Source organism: Lynx canadensis, chromosome D1 (genome assembly GCF_007474595.2).
Source record: "Lynx canadensis isolate LIC74 chromosome D1, mLynCan4.pri.v2, whole genome shotgun sequence".
NCBI classification, from domain to species: domain Eukaryota; kingdom Metazoa; phylum Chordata; class Mammalia; order Carnivora; family Felidae; genus Lynx; species Lynx canadensis.
This window is the reverse complement of record NC_044312.2, coordinates 91,634,312-91,657,347: the sequence shown is the minus strand read 5'-3', so window position 1 is coordinate 91,657,347 and position 23,036 is coordinate 91,634,312.

Sequence of the window (23,036 nt, the reverse complement as noted above, 5' to 3'; positions counted from 1 at the left end):
ATGACCTGAGCTGAAGTTGGAGGCTTAAGTGACTGAGCCACACAGGAGTCCCAAACCAGGTGGTTTTAAACAACAGAAATTTATTCTCTCTTGGTTCTGAAGACTAGAAGTACAAAGTCAAGGCATCTTTAAGGTCATGTTCTCTCTGAAGGCTTTAGGGAAGAATCTTTCCTTGCCTTTTCCTGGCGTCTGGCAACTCCCAGAAATCCCTGCATTCCTTGGCTTGTAACCACCATCAAGCTAAATCTCTGCGTCTGTCTTTACACAACCTTCTTTTCTATGTCTTTATGTGGCTTTCTATTCTGCATGTCTCTCTTTCTGAATCTCCCTCTATTTTCTCTTCTAAAGAACGTGTCATTGGATTTAGGGCCCACTGAATCCAATAAGACCTCTTCCTGACTGGGCACATACGCAAGCACTGAATGTCTCCAAGATATTGCATTCTAAGGTTCTAGGTAGACATGAATTTGGGGGGATACCATTATAATCTGCATCTATAAAGTAGAAGACTATATACGGCAACACTTCTGAAAATGAATCTTACAGACAAATCGTTTTAAAAGCTAATATTAATTCAATCGTCCATTTTCCACTAAATCCTAGTAACACTAGGATTTGCCCTTACCAGATACGCCCATATAACCTATGGCAGCACGTAAGAGACACCCTAGCACTCCATGTGCTTTAGCTGGGACCACCCCCTCCCTGGTGTTGACACTTCCAGCTCAATCACTGCAAATCAACCACTTACAGGACCAATTACAAAAAGGAATCTATAATTAGAGTTGATTACCACTTATTTCCAAAAGAGTATCAGCACAAATCTTATTAGGTTTTTTATTCCTGTGTATCTCACTCATTTCTAAGTACAGCAATCTTATACTTTGTCTTCCAAATGAGGCCACTTTGGAAAGTGGAGGAAACACTATCAAGAACTACAATGAATAGGCGCAGGCATAAATGGAAACAGACATATGTACATTCTACCAATAATGGCCCCTCATCAAATGGGCCTTTATTCCTATGTCTCTAGCCACTGAACTAAATACCTGTGGGGCTCTACCCTCTGGGTTTTTCAAACCCTTCTGCTATGCCCTCTAGAGTGTATGTGACCATCATCAGTGAACTATATCCTATACCCCAAACTCTGCTGCCTTCACCATTTTGTTCAATCTGAAACCTACCTGCAAACACCTCCAGTGTAGATTATTCCAACATTTCTCCTACCAGGGAGCCTGGGGTCGACTAGGTGTCTTCCTTGTTCTTCAAAATGCCATTTCCTTTCTAAAAGGCAAGACTTCACACTATACTACTGAGACACTGTATGCTTTTGTGGTTATCTGCTAATCTCCAAATCGTTCCCCCTCCTTTCTCAAAAATTATATTATCCAGTTCTCTCTCCAGCACTATTTTTGTTGCACTTTTAGTGACTCATAATTTCAACTGTATCACCCACCCAACACCTTAGTGATTCAGTTCCTTCAGTTGACCACTTTTAGCAATATTTACCTCCACCGTTTATTATTCACCTGCTCCCATGTGAGACAGCACTATTTCTCATACAAGCACAGTTTTAAGTACCCACTAAAATTATCACCCTCTATCTCTCCAGTTTATCGTTCAGCTATCTTCTACTCCTCCTGTGTCATCAGTGCATCCACTGTGACTATCCTTACCATCATGTAAACATGCTGCAATATTTCTCATGTAGAGGAGAAAAACACTCTTAGTTCTCATAGAATCCCCTCTAGCTCCTATCTCTTTATTTAGTACAATTTATAGCAACACTTACTGAAAGTGTTGTCTACCAACCTGTCCAATTGCTCTCAAAAGTCAGTTGCATTATGCTTCCATCCCAATAACACTACTAAGCCAGGGAGAGCTCTTGTAATTGCAGCCAAGAATTTTCATCTTGCCAATATGTTTGGACCTCTCAGCAGTGATGACAAATTGATTTCCTTCCCCTTCTTGAAACACCTGCTTCACTCAGCATCCTGGGCACTACACACTCTTGTCAGTCCTCCTTTGCTGTCAGCTCCTTCTCAATATCTTTTGCCCTTTTCTCTTCACTGTCTGTATTCACTCTCTGAGTCATCATTTTCATTCCCATGGCTTTATGCTACTTGTACATGCTATTGATTACCACATTTCCCCCCTTCTAACCTGGATGTCATTGCCCAGGGCTCCAGGCTCAGGTGTGCATTTACTTACCTATCATCTGTCCTCAGAAGTCTAACACATATCCCAAATTGAACATAGCCAGGACAGCTCTTGAAGCTACCCTCAAACTATTTTTTCCCTCATGGGTCTTCTATTAATCAATAAAGATCACCATCATTCACCTGGTGACTCAGTCTAAACACTCAGGAAACACTGTCACATTTTGTTCTCTCCTTCTCATACTCCATCCAATTTTTTGACACGATTGGCTCTTCTTTCAAAATATACCACAAATGAGACCACCTCTTTCCATGTATTACCACCCTAGTCTAAGACACAACCACAGTTCTTGTGCAATACAAACATAGTGTCCCTATGGGTCTTTTTTCTTCCACTATTCTTATCTGAAATCTATTTTCAGCACAGTTTTCCTCAGTGATCTTTTTCAAAGGCAAGAAAGATCTAATCCTTCCTTTGTTCCATCCTATCACAGGTAGAAAATGCCAATTCTTTATGTTGGTATACAATGACTAGCTTGGTCTAGCAGCTGCTCACCTCTCTAAAACCATCTCCCTACTTTTGTTTTTTATGGTTTATATCTCTTCCAACTGACTCTTCCCTGATGCTTCGCAAGCATACTTATTTTTTTCTACTTTAGAGTCCTTCTCCTTTCTAACTTCTTTCTTAAATGTTCTTTCCCTAGATATCCACATAGTCCACACTAATTTCTTGCAAATCTTTACTCAGCTATATCTCAAACCATGATCCTGCCCTCCATTCATACTTTTATAAAGACTTTCATAAAAATATAAACTATAAAAACATGTCAAAGATTACATTTAATTCATTAATTAGGGAGGGATCAGCAAAATGTTATAAGCAGTTCAAAGGAGAATTTAAATAATCATACATATATATGCAATAAGGAATTCTTAAATAAATTTATAAATAGATGCCAAACCAGTCTACCCATAGGGCAATGATCAATAGAACTGTGTCACATACAATTTATTTGCATTTTCATGAATGCAATTTTTTTTTTTATTTATTTATTTCTGGGACAGAGAGAGACAGAGCATGAACGGGGGAGGGGCAGAGAGAGAGGGAGACACAGAATCGGAAACAGGCTCCAGGCTCCGAGCCATCAGCCCGGAGCCTGATGCGGGGCTCGAACTCACGGACCGTGAGATCGTGACCTGGCTGAAGTCGGACGCTTAACCGACTGCGCCACCCAGGCGCCCCCATGAATGCAATTTTTATTATTACCAGTTTTCGACATTTTAGAGTTGCAAATTAGCTCAAAGGCAATGAAAGGAAGAGATTACTTGGAAGAATACAGTAGATGGGACACTCAGTAATCTTTTTTATTTTCCCACTTCAAAGTCTTTAATAATGTTTACTGACACTTGCTCTCCTCCTATCCTCCTTTACTCTCCCTCACCGAACTTATTACTAAATTAAAATATATTATATTTTTGCATTTTTATCATCTGTCTCTCTCATTAGAAAATAAGCTCCATGAAATCATAAAATCAAAAAAGTTTGTGGCATATAGTAGCTGTTCATAATCTGTTGAAGGTTGAAGTCATGCATATATTTCATAATAGCTCCTAAATACTATCTATTCATAACACATATTTTTTTGAAAGGTAAATAATGACTCTGGTCAAACCAGAAAGTGAATATATTTCAAAGATTTTGTTTAACTCTTTAGTTACCTAGTAAGAAACTAGTTAAAATTAAAACTATACTATTAAAACTAGTTTGAAAGATAATTCAAAGTAAGCACACATACATAGAAAATCAGGAATGGTTTCACAAGAAATAAGTTGGTTATAAATGCAAAACTGATGTGAGAAGGGCCAATCATATCTCAATTGGACACATCCATTTTCATTTTTATGAAAACTAATCATTGGCATTACTATCAATTTTCTACAACTTGCAGAGTTTTGAAATAGCTCAAATATAATGAAAGATATGGATAATTTGGAATATTAGAGAGAATACCTGGTAAACTTTTACTCTATTTCAAAATCTTTCACAGTTTTTTTTCTAACATAGCATGGACTATAAAAATATAAGAACATTAGTGTCAGAAAAAAAAGAACAATAAGAACATTATTGTGAGAACTATTCATAATAGGGAACATACTTAAATTTTTTGTATTCCCAGTACTGCATATAAGTTATCAGCCAACATTTAAGCAAGTTGTAAGCCAACAAAATGTGATTTTTTTCACCATTAATCTTGCATTTTGAATGTATATTTTTCTAATTATCTTAGCTGTCTTAGTTTACAGAGCAATTAAATCAGGTGTGCTAGTTTGGCCTTCTATACGGACTAGTTAGCTTTTCTCTCTTTCTTAGTCATATTAAATCTTCAAGTTAGTTTTTTTCTCTCCTATATAATAGAGTCTTGGCCACAAGAGACTGTGGAAAAAAGATTTGAATATTTAACATGAATCTTTGTTCATTGCTTTAATTGTAACTAATGCTATAATATGTTGTACTGAGAAACAATTCTGAAATGTTCTCCTTACCTGTTTAGATGAGCACCAGAATCTTAATTCTAAAAAGAAAATGGGTACCATCCATTCTATAGATTTTCTTAATTTTATTTTGTTAATGTTTGTTTATTTTTGAGAGAGAGAGAGAGAGAGGGAGAGAGGGAGAGAGAGAGAGAGAGAGAGCGAGAGAGAGAGAGAGAGAGAGAGGGAGGGAGGGAGGGAGAGAGAGGGAGAGAGAGAGAGAGAGAGAGAGAGAGAGAGAGAGAGAGAGAGAGAGAGGAAGCATGAGTCGGGAGGCGCAGAGAGAGGGAGACACAGAATCTGAAGCAGGTTCCAGGCTCTGAGCTGTCAGCACAGAGCCCAACACAGGGTTTGAATCCATGAACCTTGAGATCATGACCTGAGCTGAAGTTGGATGATTAACCAACTGAGCCACCCAGGTGTGCCTAAAGATTTTTATACGACACAGTAAGTATGAAGTTTGGTTAAACATCCATGAATTTGATTGAAACATTATTATACATTTGACTGTCCATAGCTATAGATTACTACCTACAGAGAATTTCTTATCAATGCTATTTCTCCCTAGTGTATATTTCAAGTACCTATTGATAACTCTGATCCATTCTGGATATTGATTTGTTTCTCATGCTAGTTTTGCCCATGTGGCCTGTCTGAGAAATCAGCATATTACTTCAGACCCTTCTTTCTATGTCTTAGACTTTATCTTTACATTGACTCAAACTAGAACTTCCAATCACTGACTATAAAAGTCATAATGGCTGCTATATGACATAAATCTGCCTCTAAATGTAAACTCTTCAATGAACTCCATTCTTCAACTAGGCCACCCTCTGTTCTCATAGCAAGCATTACAATGCTAAGGTGCTGAAACAATTTGTGAGAAGACTATTTTCCTGATTAGAGGCAAAAATGAAAAAATGGGAGCTGTGTCAAAACATTTCCTTTACAACACCATTAAGCATGTCCCAACCAACACCCATAAGTCAGAACGTTGCAATTAAAATATTTTACACTCAGTATAGTATAGGTTATACTAGCTTATCTTACAGTGCTCGTCATTAACACACTATGAATAGAGGACAAATTATCTTGTAGAACACACTCAATATATCCTGAAATTTTGACTTTTTTTCAGGACCATATGAATTTATATATTTCAGTAATCTTTCTATTTTGTTTTAGATTGCTATCCATGTCTCTTATATATTGGAAAGAACATCAATATCAATACAAGATTTTCCTTGGCCTTGGATCTGTTTAACATTGATTTCAACCAACATATGATACAAAATTAAACTGCACAAATTACCATCAAACAGTGATCTAGGCCAAGTGTATTCAGAGCATTTCAGCTTTGGAATATGATCTCTATAAATCAGTAACAAAACTCATGCATGGCCAGTATCTAGGTACTGACCTGTATGTGTGTACATGTGTAGTTGTGTGTGTGTGTGTCTATGTGTGTGTGTGTGAGTGTCTGTGTATGAGCACACGTGCTCATGCTTTTCTTTGTTTTCTGTTTTACCCTTTGGTCTTCATAAAGAATAAATGTGCAACAGTGCCAACGCATTTACCTAAACACATGTTGATTTAGTTTTCTTTTTTGTAATCAATAATATTTTGCATAGACTTAAACTGTGTAAGTGTATATGTAGATACATGTGTGCATAGATATTTTAGATGGCTATGACTGTACCTATAGCTATAGATACAGTGGTTCAGAGTTTTTAAAAGTGGTTTTCTGGGGCGCCTGGGTGGCTTGGTCGGTTAAGCGTCCGACTTCAGCTCAGGTCATGATCTCACGGTCTGTGAGTTTGAGCCCCGCGTTGGGCTCTATGCTGACAGCTCAGAGCCTGGAGCCTGTTTCAGATTCTGTGTCTTCCTCTCTCTCTGCCCCTCCCCTGTTCATGCTCTGTCTCCCTCTGTCTCAAAAATAAATAAACGTTAAAAAAATTTTTAAAAAATAATAAAAAAATAAAATAAAAGTGGTTTTCAAAATTTTCAACAATGATTTATCTAAAACTCTTTTTTAGAATTTACCTGGAAGACATTTAAATGATAAAGTCAGATACTAAAAACATGAAAGAGCATCTGATTTTAATGGTACAGTTTTCAGACACTCCTATTTCTTCCACTAGCTTTTGTCCTTCACAAAAAGAGTTGTAACACTACTAAAAATAACATCATCTGATAAAAGATGCTCTGTAAGTAAAAACACCATGATAATAAAATAATCAACTCCCCTAGGAAGCCTTAACTGACATTCTTTCCTAGGTGATATCATACTTTTTTTTAAAACATATAATTGCTTGCCTGTGGCCCTCTGGAAGGCAAATCTTTTGGGTGTGTAGGGATTGGACTTTTATATCTATTTCCTTAGTTCCTAGCATGCTGCCTACACCAGAGCAGGTGCTCAATCTATATTCTCTGAATCAGTAGAAAAAAATATCACAGGAAAAAATAGCTGAAAATGATTTTCCTAAAGAAAATTATCATCAAGACACAATGAGAACAACCATTAGAATTGATAAATATATATCTCCATTAAAATATTCTGCTTCACAATCATTTGAACAAAGAGAAAAAGCAACAATTGTTAAGATTAATAAAATGGGCTAGGTGCTACACAGGAACAAGGATGGAAGGTTGTTCCTGGTTCAGAATGAAATATGGCATATTACATATTAACTCTGTAGTATGTATTCTATATAAGGTGTACACCTTATGGAATAGAAGACGAGCCATGGTAACTATGAACATCAGAGGAAACAGATAAAGGCACATTGAGCGAGCAGAGCATACAACCAAATACAAAATAAACAGTGGAATTTGGGGAAAAAAGGGTGGACCAGAAGTAACTGAGTTGGGTCTTTGTCATATTACCTACTGATTTGATTACTTAGGGAGATTGTTAGACACATGTATTTTATCTCAATTAATAGAGAGATGGTGGTAACAAATTATAGTATGAGCATGTGAAAAAACAAATGTATGAGTGGGAAAACCAAGTATTAGTTCCTTGATTTGATGTAGAGAAATGTAATTTTCTAAGAAACAGAATGTGAACCTGATTCTGTGATGTTTCTAAACTATAGCATTCTGCTCTGAGTTGTGATAGATTTTTACAAGTTTTAGTTAAGCAACAATGATGTATTTAAAATTATCTATATGTATTCCTTTTGTCCTTTTAGGTTTCTATATATCTTTTGTATTGTATTTTTATAACACTATCTTAGCATCTTCTTTCTAATACCTTTTATATGTATATATGTATACACACATTTGCATATAAAAGGTTACATGATACAATTGAATTGCGTGTCTCTATGTAGACATTCAAAAATGTATTTATTAAATGTGTATTATGTGCTAGAAATAAAACACATAAAAGAAAATGAGATATAGTCTTGCCTTGTGGAGCTTGGTGTCAGGGTGGGGAGATGAATACATTAAAAAGTATTAGAGTATACAATAAATAATCTTTGATCAAGATTTATATAACAATCTATGGCAGCATAGGAAAAGGAGTGTGGAGGATATTTATTACAGAGAGGCAAGGAAGGTTTCACAGATGTTAAAATACTTGAATGCAATGTCTAAAATAGAGAAAGAACACACAGGGCATAAAAAAGAGAAGAAAAGAGGCAATGTCAGAAAGAAAATAGCACTTGCAAAGGCACAGAGGGGCACAAGAGTGAAACACACTGAAAATCACATGCAGATCAATCTGACAATGTGTTACAAATATATACAGATATGTACGATTTGAATAAATGCAGGCATATTGCTTTTTTATTCTGCTTGGACACATACTAATTTTTCCTTCTCTAATTTTCCCCCAATAGTAGTAACAAAAAAAAATCCTTCTTTTTCAAGGACATACAAAAGAAATCTGGCTAATACTTCCTCAAAGCAATAAAGCAAGTGTAATGTAATTCAATCCGGAAGCTACAGGACACTCTACTCCTCTTCATTACTCCATAAAACATTTTACCTATTTGTGAGGAAAACATTTCACTTTTAAATTGGGATTCCAAACTACTCTCATAAAATGGAGGTTCTTCAGGCCCAAATTTTATTTATTTATTTATTTATTTATTTATTTATTTATTTATTTATTTCTGATCATCATAGTTGTCATTTCTTGCTTGTCCTGGGAATGGGCTATTTCCTCCCTCCTACCCCAGGCTTTGTAAAAAAAAAAAAATCACAACAAGGGAATGAAATAAAATAAAATCATGATTTACTGGTTTCAGCTCTAGTCAGAGAAGCATTTTGTCAATTCTTTCTAAACACCTTATAAAGCATTTACATCTTCAATGATACCCAAGGTCATGTGAATCTCTGAGGCTATTTTTGATGGAATATTTTTACCAGGTCTGACAGCAGAGAACATAGCACTGAAGCTCACACTTCACAAATGTAATTTGGAGTGTTAATTGGAAAGGACCTAGCTGACCCAGTGATTTCTACTCTCTAAGAACTCATGACAAGATATCGCATCCTTCCTTCTGAAGTCTGGTGGACAGAAAAGGTGAAGATCATGTGGGATTTTGTTGAGGGAGGAAAGGGTACAGATTATGGAAAATAGGAGAAGAAAAAGAAAAAGAAAAAAACGTTTTGATTGCTTGGTAAAAATAATGAAAACAAATTATATCACTTCGGAAAGTTGAAGCAAATGATCTAAGAATGGTTGGGACTAGTCCAGTTTCTATTCAGAATGTCTTTGAAGTAAAGTCAAGAAAGATGCCCAGAAGTTTGGGGACAGAAAAGTCAAGCAAAACAACAAGGAGACCTGTAATTTCTCAGTAGGAAGTGTAAGCCCACCTAGCACACTGTCAGGCCATCTTTCTCTCATAATCTGCACAGCTAGATATGTGTACCACTTAGACCAGGCAAGCATGAGGAGCTTAATTTCAAAATCCTATAAAGCATGTTCTGAGGTAGAAGTTAACTGGAATTTCTGGGGACCTAAGAAGTACCTTCTATACAAACCAAAAACGTATGAGGGCACTGGGGTGCCAGGGATGGGGGTTCGGGTCGAGTAGAAGTCACAAATAGGGAAAGTAACTTAGGCACAGAGAGAGGCGTATGCCATTCCCTCCCCTAGTGAACACTTTTCTCACTCATAAAACTAGTCTGTTTAGGCAAAGAAAATTTAGTCTGTATTAAAATCATGGCATTTTCAAGAAGAAATGTACTTGTTTAGATCATATGTTATGTAAAATGAAGAAATTGACAAAATTTTTTTTAGAAGACTTCTATCAGTACTGACTACTAAATAGATTGAGAAAATCATCTCTCCTGGTCTTAAATTTTTATAGATGTTCCTAAAATGTTCATTTAGCTCACCTCTGGTAACAGATTGAGTAGAATGATTTATGAACAGGGCTGATTTCCATACCACTGATGGATGCTTTATTCACTTAATGATCACTGGCAAGTAGCAGCTACTATAAAACTTCAAGTGTCATTAATAGGACTTTTTAGCTCTTATACTGTAAAACACAATTTGTGAGCTTTTTTTAAAAGACATAAAGCCTTAAAAAAAAAACTTTACTTTTCCATGTACCAAGCATTTTAACCTCAGATCATATATCCAACTACTTTACTGTTATGTTTTCAGGCAATATATATAAAAACCAGAATGAATAATATATTAAGGATGGATAATACACTAAACTACATATCATGAAGAAAGAGAATCTCCAACAAAAAATAGGAATATCTCCTTTTGAAAAATTATCTATATAAATAAATGTTATATCTAAGTAAATGATTTTACTAATACTATCAAATGCAGGCTGCTTTAACTGTATACTGTATACTATATGTTATTTTCAGGTGTTGACATATGTGTGTGATTTTAAGGAATTTGGTATCAGAAATATTTTTAAAATATTTTCTTTATATATGTTGCTGTTTTTATATAGAGGATATAAATCTGTGCAACTTTAAAAATCCAAGGGACCCACTGGATATCATTCTCTAATTCAGTAATTCAAAGGCTTTTATCAAATTTACTCCTATATCAGTGATTTATGGTAGGTATGGTGAGGAGGGCTGGTGCTTGACATTGTTTTCCATTTGATAGAGGGCATCATGACACCAAAATCGGTTATGTGGGTCTTGATGTCTCAATATTCTCATCTGGGTACTGAGGGGGTTAGACTAGCTGATCTCCAAGGGCTCTGACATCTCATACATTATTCATTTCTATAAACCCAGAACATAAAAGGAGACACTCCGCAAATTTAAAACAGTAAAGCGTACGATGACTGACATCCCCTCAAAAAACTTATTACATCCATTTTAAAACTACAATCTTTAGGGAGTATATAGGGATTTTGGTAAAAATCTTGTATTAGTCCGAAAATACAAGACATAGACCACATCCTGCTTCTAGCGTACATCTCCTTAACTATAGCAGAGCATGGTTGTATATTCAAGCATGATGGTCATTTAAAAATTTACTAATATAAAAAAAAAAGATCACTTCCTTGATGCAATGTCTCTTCCAAGGTGAGGGGTTAGGGGATTAGAGATGCTGACTTTATGCATTACGGATTAAACCATCCCTAATGAAATCAGAAGGTTCAGTTTCCCACTCATGTTACCATTCATCTTATAATCATTTTAAACTTCCAGGTACCTCAGGATGCATCTGTCGGGAGAAATAACTTTGAACTGAACATTTTGTTGTTGTTGTTAAAACTCCATCTATAATCTGGCTTTTTATGTTTTACCTGAGTGAAACTGTTCTTTGACATTATGAGGATGGGAAAACACAATTTAACATCCAACTGGAAACCAGAAAAATTAGAAATCACTTCCATTTCTTTATACACACACACACACACATACATATATATTTTTTTTTTCCTGTTTCACCAAACTTCAAGAGTTACATGTCAGGAGACTGGACTCTATTTATTTAGGGAGAGCAACTAAGAGACAAGTTCACCTCAGGAGCCTGAAGCACATAGGCAAGGCAATTTATCACATAAGGTTTAAGAGTAGATAGGGCCTACTTGAAACAAAAGCAAAATGTTACCTCAGTGGACTTGATGAGAAAGGAGGGACAGAATGTAAGGAACTGAAAGAGGTTCAAGTCATGAAAGGATTACATTGTAGATATCTTCAGTCAAATCCCACTCTATGGGCCCTTAACTCCTGCCTTGCCTTGTAATAGTTTCCCTACAGGAGCCACTGTGTTAAGCAAGTTATACTAAGTTACTTGGGCCCACTTGCAGTGATCTGTCCCCCAGGGACATGACCATGGACTGAGCTCTCCCTCTCTGTGCCCTTCCCACTTGCAAATGAGGCACACCACCTCCGAGGTCCAAGATAGTTGTTTTTATTACCAAAGAACCATTTAGCAACAATTGGGAAACAGGTGTTATTTGAATGTTTTTTAGCATTATGTCTGTTAAAAATAGAAGGAAGTATCTCTCCCTCTGTCTCTCAAAAAATAAATAAATGTTAAAAAAATTAAAAAAAATAGAAGGAAGTGGGGCAACTGGGTGGTTTACTCAGTTAAAAGTCCAACTTTAGCTCAAGTCATGGTCGCAAAGTTCATGGGTTCGAGCCCTGCATCAGGGTCTGTGCTGACAGCTCGGAGCCTGAAGCTTGCTTCAGGTTCTGGGTCTCCCTCTCTCTGCCCCTCCCCCACTCATACTCTGTGTCTGTCTCTCAAAAATAAATAAACATTAAAAAATTGATAAAAAAAAGAAAACCAGAAGGAACAGCCAACTACTTTGGCTGAACTTGGAAATGTGGGTCCTGATATTTTCTTTTCACCTTACTAAAAAAAATGGAGGTGAGATTTTCTTTTGTTTTTTTTTTTTTAATAAAGGGTATTATACCCTTTGGAAGATGCATCTTTTGCATTGTTTGCAAAGTAAAAACAGCCTGTTATTATAGACTAAGAACATTAAAAAAAAAAGTATAGAAGCTACAAACTATAAAATCTAATCAGCAAGAGAGTTGTATCAGTTAATGTTATACTTACCTGCAAGTAATGGAAAGTCTTACAAAATTAACTTCAATAAGAGTTAATTTCACTTTCAGGGCAAGAAGCCCACAGGTGGTCTGTAGATGATGAAGCTGATTAATGACTTCATCAGAGATGCAGTCTTTTAAACCCTTCCTTACTTAATGGGAAAGCACATTCCCTTGTGTCACAAGATGATGGTTCTACTTTTAAGCATCACCTCAGATTCCAAGCAGGAAGAAATAAAGAGGGCTAAATCAAAGGGCCAGGACAGACAGGTCTGTCTCATTTTATCAGGGAAGCAATAACTTTGCCAAATGCACATCCAGGAAATTCCAGTTATATACCATTGGCATGAAGTAGGGCTCATGGCTACTAACTACACAGCTGTTAAGAGCTGAATTCCTTATGTGCACTAATGCAAGAAAGAGGGTAGCCCCATTCTTCAAGAAGAAAGAGCAAATAATAGGTAGACAATGAACTTGAGGGTTATTTTTTTTAAGTTTTTTTAGTTGTTTTGAGCAGGGAAGAGGGTAAGAGAGAGAGAGAGAGAGAGAGAGAGAGAGAGAGAGAGAAATCAAACAGGCTTTGTTTGTGTTTCTGTCATGCATAGCCCTACTTGGGGCTCGAACTCATGAACCGCAAAATCATGACCCGAGCCGAAATAAAGACTCTATCACTTAACCAACTGAGCCACCCAGGTGTCCTTAATCTTGAGTTTTTAAACTCCAGCTAGCTTATATTTGTGTGTGTGTGTGTGTGTGTGTGTGTGTGTGTGTGTTTGTATAATGAGAATTCCCTGACAGTGTGTGTGTGTGTGTGTGTGTGTGTGTGTGTGCGTGTGTATAGGAAATTGTCATTTTCTTACTTATGTTTGTTATTTATATATTTTTCTTTATAAAAATATCAAAAACAGTTACTCTGTACCATCTTAGCCTTCAGTTAAAAACCAATATAATCTTGGCTTTGGAGCTCAAAGCCAAGTTGAACAATTACATTGGATACAAGGCAACAAAAGCCACAGACAGCATTCTATAACAGTACATGAAGAGGAAACAGAACTTCCCCTGGGAGATCAAGAAATCATTTGTTTTGTTAAAGACACTTAGGATTCCACAAAATACATAAATATTTCTGGTGACACTAAAAGTTAATATAAATAAAAACCTGACAGGGAGAAACATACTTTAAAAATAAAAGAAATGTGAAAAAATATATGATTAAGAAAAAAAAAACAAACATCTATTCAGAGGAATCTACCAAAATGGCCTAAATTAGATTACATACGAGTTTATATTACCAAATAAGGGATATGAACATCCTGGTCTCACTAAATATATTTCTGCCTAAGACTTGTGAATTCTAAACTCCAAATGTGAATTGTAAACTCCAAATCACTTTACAGTAGGTGCCCTTTAAATTGTCACCAATTTGTTCTACATAATAAGGGTAATGTTGTGTTTTCATATCTCTATGAAATGATCACCGTGCTGACAATACCAAGATCATTTTAAGTACAGAACAAGCCCTTAATTTGCTGTTTGAAACAAGATGGGCATAATTAAATAAAATACCGGTTTCATTAGTTCAACAACTTAAATGAGCAACTACAGTGTATCAGCATATCATCAGATAGAAGTATTAAGATCAATACATTATGGTTTATTGTGCTTATGGAGCTATGGGATAATCAAATAAGACAACAGTTATATATTGGGCTTTGTTATTTTTAAATAATGTAACTCCTTTAATAAAAGGTAGCAGATAATTTCACAGATACCCACACAAACAAGAAATAGAAGTAGCCAGAAAGCTGTCAGAACAGAGCCGAACATGGAGCTCGATCTTGTGAAATCATGACCTGAGTTGAAAGCAAGAGTCAGGCACTTAACCGAGACACCCACGGGCACAGGCCACCCAGGTGCCCCTGCCAGATCCCTTTTTAAATGCCTGGAACAGGAAAGAAAGAAGGGAAGCAATCAGTGGGGAGGGAGCGGGAGGAAGGAGAGGAGAAGAAGAGGCCACAGGGGTGGTAAGAAGTGGATGCAAAGACAGTAAAAGCAAAGGGAAAGAAAAGCTGAAAAGATGAGGAGCAGAGAGAGAAGGGGAGAATAAGCAGAAAGTCACTGCATTGCGACATTGCAGAACTCATTGAAAAAGCCCTGGGCTGGGAGTGCAAATGAGCAAACAGAGTGGAGACATAGATGCACTAGAGAGGGCCAGCATGGTGGCCACAATGGCCACGCTCCTAACAGGTCTCCCTACTTCCACCCCTACAGCCTGCAGTCTGCCCTCAATAAAATAGTCAGAGTGAACCTTACTGACTGTGGGCTGGGTCATGTTTCCCTGCTCAGCAACTTTCCATGGTTCTTCATTTTATTTAGGGTAAAAGTCAATAGCCTTTTAATGGTCTACAAGGCCTTCTGGATTTTTTACCCTATTTTTAAAATTCTCTGACCTCATCTCCTACTGCTGTGCCCCAGCTCACAAGCTTCCTTCCCCCTCTGGAATATCCCATAAGGGCTCCTAGCACAGAACTCTGCACTGGCTCTCTTCTCTTCTAAAAATTGCTCTTCCTAGCTACCTTCTGGCTCTTTCAAGTCTTTGCTCACATGTCAACTTCTCAGATGCCTATCCTTAAGCGACTAAATGGTTTGCAATCCCTTTCTGACAACACTCTCAATCCTCCTCACTTTGTTCCATTGTTTCTCCTTATCCATAACACTTGCCAAATCAATTGAATTTATTTATCACATTTTCTGTTTAATATCTATCTCTTACAATAGAATATAAACTCTTCGAAAAATATTGTCAAAGATTTTATTTTTTTCTTTTTGTTCACTTATAGACCCTTAACATTCTATCTTATCCTGAACAGTAGACAGCTCATAGTCATGAATATACACACACACACACACACACACACACACATACATACATACACTTTAATAAATAAATAACGTTAGTTCTATACCCAATTTTCTTTAGGGATCCATATCAGAGCATCAATTTATTCTTAAACTTTAAATTTCAAAATATTTCTTCTTTTTTTTTAATTTTTTTTTTCAACGTTTATTTATTTTTGGACAGAGAGAGACAGAGCATGAATGGGGGAGGGGCAGAGAGAGAGGGAGACACAGAATCGGAAACAGGCTCCAGGCTCTGAGCCATCAGCCCAGAGCCCGACGCGGGGCTCGAACTCACGGACCGCGAGATCGTGACCTGGCTGAAGTCGGACGCCCAACCGACTGCGCCACCCAGGCGCCCCCAAAATATTTCTTCTATATAGATTAACAAATGTTGATGTGATTCCTACAAACACATCGTTAATGCATTTTGATGGATACAAATACTTTATAGCTTATTCTCATTCATAATAATCCATGTAAAAATAATCATCACTTCACAATCTTTTTGGATGCCACTTTCAAGTATGTGTGTGTGTGTGAGTGTGTGTGCACGCGTACCACACTTTCTACCCTAGTCACACATATATGGAAACAGGCTTGCAAAAGGTACTAGAAAAGCTCAAAAGAAGCTGTATTAAACAAGGAGGTGCTAGGAGGAACATTTTGAATGATTTCATGAGTACATAAAGGGACGTATTATAGTCATTCTGAAATTATTTAGGCAATCAAGACAGGATGGGGTGTTGTGAGATTAAGAATGGAGAAATTACATAAAAGTGTAATATTGTGTGTGAATTTCCTATGCAGATTTTCATGTAGCTATATTTAAAAAGGCATCATGTGAAAAGTGATGGGAGATAGGTATAAAAAACGACCAAAATACTCCTCAACTTTTTTCAAAATCCAATGTTTTCGCCTCTCTACCTTACCAATTAACACCTCCTGTAACCCCTCTCCTTACCATTCTAATAGTCTCCCTCCCTTCTGTATTCTTCCATACAGAAGAATAAAATTTTTTAGAATCAAAATGTTTTCAGTTATAAAAAATCAATTTTAAAATTAATTGTTATTTATTCCCCCTAAAATTTCAATTTTCTTATAATTTCAATCAATTTCTGCCTTCCCTATTGGTTTACTGTTCACTTGCTTGGTTCCTCTGTTAGAAATTATGTTTTCCCCAGATAGTTGTAACCTGTTATTTACCTTTGCAAGTGCCATGATCATTTAGATATGAAGGTACTCAATAAAGAATTCTGATGAACTTCTGAACTGAGTAACTGGTGACCTTGTACACCGGTTTGTCAGAGACAATCTTAGTTTATGCTATGACAACAGTGTATTTATTAGTAGAACCACCTCTTATTCTTAATGCTGCCATTTGGATGAACAGTTGTGTGAACTTCCTCTTTGTGACCCACACTAGAGCAAAACCTATAATGTAGCACCACTGTGGCAATGCAAGTTGTAGTAACTGCACCAAAGCACTCTAAACTTTCCCAATAGTTGGTAGCACTTGCTTGGAGTCAAAATCAACGTCTTTATTCCATTCTTATGTAAACTCCATCATGGGTCTTTTTCTGACACTTAGAAACTTGTACCTATAATCTCAACTCCTATCTCATTTTTTTTTCTTTTTTTTCCCTCCTTCCCCACCCTTCTACAATGTTTAGTTAAATTCTGACTTCATTTCTCTGTATTTTTTAAAGTTTTTATTTAAATTCCAGTTAGTTAACACACAATGTAATATTAGTTTCAGGTGTGCAATGTAGTGCATTTCTCTGTATTTCTAATTGCTAACAGATGGGATTGGCATCATTGCCATGGATTCACTATCTAACACATAATATTGTCTGTAAACGTTAGATTTTATACTTGTCAATTACTCAAACTATTTAAAAAATAATTTAGTATAAAAATAATTTATTAGACTGACCCCAGGTTTATTATTGAATGTCCATAAACACTGGAACTAGGAAATGCAATAACAAGTGGTCCCAGATATTGGCCGATTAAGATCACATCACCGGTACCCTTCTTTTTCATTCACTTTCTGCTCAGATGATTTGTTTTCTTCCATATTTCTCTCGCCTCTATGGTGTCGCAAAAACGTATTCCCCTTTAGTGATCAGGATCATCACTCAAACCAACACTCGAATCCCATTCGGACTCATTCATGGAATAAGGAAGCAGAAAAGCCTATTAAGCAGGTTTAGTTTTCAGTTCAATGTAGGTTTACTGTCATTATTTTGGAAATATTTTTCCAAGTCTTTAAAGCATGGGCCTCAGATTTGCAAGGACACAGACATATTTCAAGTGGGCCAGTATGTCCAACATCAGAAGATACCACCCAAATGCCTCCTGAATGACTCCGATTTAGTTTGGGACTCACAACCATATCCCATTGCTAGAACTATGTGAATGTTACTTTACATGGCAAACTTTATGTTGAGATGGGAAGAGTATATCCCAGGGGACCCAATCTAATCACAAGAGTCCTTAATCACGGAGAATCTCTCCAGGCCACAAAGAACCAGAGAAATAGCAATCTGAGAAGGAATGATCTTGCCTCTTCTCCTCATTACTGGCTTAGAAGATGGAGAAAAGGGCCACATGCCAGTGACTGTGGGTCGCCTCTTAAAGTGGAAAAATAAGAAAACATTCTCCTCCCTTGAGCCTTCTGAAAGAAAAGCAGACCAACTGACATCTTGACTTTAGCTCAGTGAGGTGTGCACTGGACTTTCAGTAAACAGAAGTATAGCACAGTAAGTTTATATTGTTTTAATTCACTAATTTTGCAGTAATTTGTTACAGAAGCAATAAAAATATTTTATGCTTGCTATAGGGAAACCTGCACATTTACAATTGCTGGTTAACAGTATGAAAGGAATGATTCTGACTTGACTGCACATTAAAATTACCTGGAGAGCTTTTAATATTTGCAATGCCCAGGAACCAGTGTCCAGCCCAATTAAATCAGAATCACTGGGGCTGGAATCCAGGTAACAATATTTTCAGAGCTCCCCAGATGATTCCAATATATAGTCAAGTTTTGAGAACCACTCATACCTGGTATTCTGCAGAAGAGTATTTATCTGCTCATACTGTGACTGAAATACCAGTACATTTTTCCACAAACCTGTGAATATTGGCTACTTCTAGATGAGAAATTATATACAATAAAACAAGTGAACCCCGCTCGCTGGTAGCAACTAATTACTTTATTTCAAATATGCAGGGACCTTCCCAGAGAATGCTTCTTTGCAGAACATTAGATAATCTAGTGTTTTTCCAAAATTTTCATTCTAAGCTAGAGGTCTTGAGTAAGCATCGCCTGTTTCATATTTTTGATGAGATTAAAATAATTTGGTGGAAGGATGATTTTAACAAAAGAGGGAAAGGACAAACATTTGAAAAATGAATGGCCTTAGAATGGTCATGTATTACTGCATTTTAAAGGTCAATCCAGTCATCAAAAGGAGGGAAACATACTAGGTTTATTCTTGATAAAAATTACTAAGCTTACAGTTGAAAATAAAGATGCATTTTTAGAAAGGTGCATTTTTTTCCAAAAAGTAAATTTATCCTGTACTTCATGACTTCAATTACCAAAGCGAATAGTTTACACAGTTAAAACTATCTTTTCTACTTGTATGGTTTATTTTTACATGTATTGAAAATACAATTGTTATAAATGTGATTGTATTATATTACCACAAGATATAAGAGCTAAGGATAAGGGAAAATGATAAACAAAAACAGTTTAGTAAGCTGGCAACAGGGCAAGAAGTTCCATAAAAAACACTGGGCTGTGGCACAAAAACAGACACTCAGATCAATGGAACAGAATAGAGAACCCAGAAATGGACACACAGATGTATGGACAACTAATCTTTGACAAAGCAAGAAAGAATATCCAATGGAATAAAGACAGTCTCTCCAGTAAGTGGTGCTGGGAAAACTGGACAGCGACATGCAGAAGAATGAACCTGGACCAATTTCTTACACCATACACAAAAATAAATTCAAAATGGATGAAAGACCTCAATGTAAGACAGGAAGCCATCAAAATCCTCAAGGAGAAAGCAGGCAAAAACCTCTTTGATCTTGGCTGCAGCAACCTCTTACTCAACACGTCTCTGGAGGCAAGGGAAACAAAAGCAAAAATAAACTACTGGGACCTCATCAAAATAAAAACCTTCTGCACAGTGAAGGAAACAATCAGCAAAACTAAAGGCAACTAACAGAATGGAAAAGTTATTTGCAAACAACATATCAAATAAAGAGTTAGTATCCAAAATCTATAAAGAACTTATCAAACTCAACACCCAAAAAAAACAAAGAATCCAGTGAACAAATGGGCAAAAGACATGAATAGACACTTCTCCAAAGAAGACATCCAGATGGCCAACTGACACATGAAAAAATGCTCAACATCACTCATCATCTGGGAAACACAAATCAAAACCACAATGATATACCACCTCACACCTGTCAGACAACAGATGTTGGCAAGGATGAGGAGAAAGAGGATCTTTTGCACTGCTGGTGGGAGTGCAAACTGGTGCAGCCACTCTGGAAAACAGTATGGACATTCCTCAAAAAATTAAAAATAGAACTACCCTACGACCCAGCAACTGCACTACTAGGTATTTATCCAAGGGATACAGGTGTGCTGTTTTGAAGGGACACATGCACCCCAATGTTTATAGAATCACTATCAACAATAGCCGAAGTATGGAAAGAACCCAAATGTCCATCGTTGGATGAATGAATAAAGAATAAAAAGATGTGATACACACACACACACTAGAATATTATTCGGCAATCAAAAAGAATGAAATCTTGTCATTTGCAACTACGTCGATGAACTACAGGGTATTATGCTAAGCGAAATTAGTCAGGGAAACACAAATATCATATGACTTCACTCATATGATGACTTTAAGACACAGAACAGATGAACACAAGGGAAGAGAAGCAAAAAAAAAAAAAAAATATATATATATATATATATATATATATATATATATATATATATGTAAACAGGGAAGGGGACAAAACATAAGAGACTCTTAAATATGGAGAACAAACAGAGGGTTACTAGAGGGGCTGTGGGAGAGGGGGTAGGCTAAATGGGTAAGGGGCATTAAAGAATCTACTCCTGAAATAATTGCTGCACTATATGCTAACTAACTTGGATAGAAATTTTAAAAATATAATAAAATAAAATAAATTATAAAGAAAAACACACACACAGATATCAATACATTTATCCAAGGAAATGAAAGACCTGTACAATGAAAGTTACAAGGCTTTGATAAAAGAAATTGAAGATTACACAAATGGAAGGACATCTACATTCACAGATTAGAAGAATTAATATTGTTAGAATGGATTCCCATACTATCCAAATCCATTTACATATTCAATTCAATCATATCAAAATTGCAATGGCATTTTTCAAAGAAATAAAAAATCAAAAATTTGTATGGAAACACAGAAAATCCTGAATAGTAGCCAAAGCAACTCTGAGAAAGAACAAAACCAGAGGAATCACACTTCCTAATCTCAAACCATACTACAAACTATAGTTATGAAACAATATGATTTTGACATAAAAATAGATACATAAAATAAAGGAACAGAGTTGAGAGACCATAAATAAACTCATGTATATACAGTCAACTAATATTTGATAAGGGCGCCAAGAATACTCCATGGAGAAAAGGTAGTCTTGAGAAGTGGTGCTGGGAAAATTGGATATTCACATGTAAAAGAATACTGAAACTTATGATTCAGATGGCACTGAACTTCATGGGCAGCGAAGAGAAACATGTGGTACAATTGGAAGCCACGTAGGACTATTCATATCTTAATTGTGATGACAGAAAAAAAACCTGTATTGCGATTTTTGAGTTATGATTTAATCTGGTCTTCACCATTAAAAAAAAAAAAAGTCTTCTTATCAATAAAATACTGTTTACAAAGAAAAAAAAAAAAGAACACTGGGCAGGAGTTGAGTGACCTGAATATTTACCCTGGTTCCAGAGCTGACCCATTCACATATCACTCCGGGTAAAGAGTCACTCAGAGAAACAGCATCAGCCAAGCAAATGAGATATATTTGAATATATTCAAAGGCTAAGTTTAAAATTCTATTAATTGAGATCTGGACGTAATGCTAAAAATAAATAAAATACAGTGTTGAAAGAAAACCCCACTAACCTAGAATTCCATATCTACTGAAATTATCCCTCAAGAGTGAAAGAGAAATAGAGACTTTCTCACATGAAACACTGAGGGAATGTATGGCTACTGAACCTGCTCTACAAGAAATATTAAAATAATTTCTTCAGGGAGTAGGAGAATTATATAGGTCAGAAATTCAGATCTACATAAAAAAGAAAGAATGTCAGAGAAGAAATAAATGAAGATAAATAAAATATTTTCTTATTAATAGACCAAATTAAAGATTACATTCTCAAAGGAATAGCCAGTAACAATGTATCAGGTGAATATACTACATGGGTAAGTAAAATGAATGACAGCAATGCTATAAGGGATGAGAGGGGAGAATTAGGGCTACTTTGTTATAAGGTATTTGCACAAATTGTGAAGAGTAGTAGTGTTATTTGATAAAGGATTTAGATTAGTTATGAATGCATAGTGCAAAGCCTGACAAAACCCCTAATTCAAAATAAATAAATAAATGAGTAAACAAATAGGCAATTGATATGCTGAAAGAGAAAAAAAAATGGAATCATATAAAATCCGGAACTAAAAGTAGAGAAGGCAGAAAATGAGAGAAAAAGAATACATACAAGTAAGAGAAATAAGGTGCTAACATGGTGGTTAGTAAACCAAATGCATCAATGATCACTTTTAAATTACTGTAAGTTTATTTACTTATTTTGAGAGAGAGAGAGTGCAAATGGAGGAGGAGCATAGAGGGAAGAAGAGAGAATCCCAAACCGACAACACTGACCCTGATGCAAGTGTGGAACTCATAAACCATGAGATCATGATCTGAGCCGAAACCAAGAGTCAGATGCTTAACCAACTGAGCCATCCAGGTGCCCCAGTAATCACTTTAAATGTTCATTGTCTAAATATACCAATTTAAAGACAGAAATTGTCAGAGTGAATAAGAGAAATTCAAAAATCCCATAAGGTACAGCTATGTATTTTCTACAAGGAACTCACTTTAAACATAAAGAGATGGATAGGTTAAAAGTAAAGAAACAGAGAAGGTACACCCTGATAACAATAATAAAAAGACAGTTGGAGTAACTATATAAAGATGAAACAAATTTCAGAGCAAAGAAAATTATCAGGGATAAGGAGAGACATTTCATAATAATAAAGAGGTCAGTTATCCAAGAAGATACAAAAGTTCTTATCATTTATGCATCTAAAGATAAGGTGTTAAAATCTGTGAGA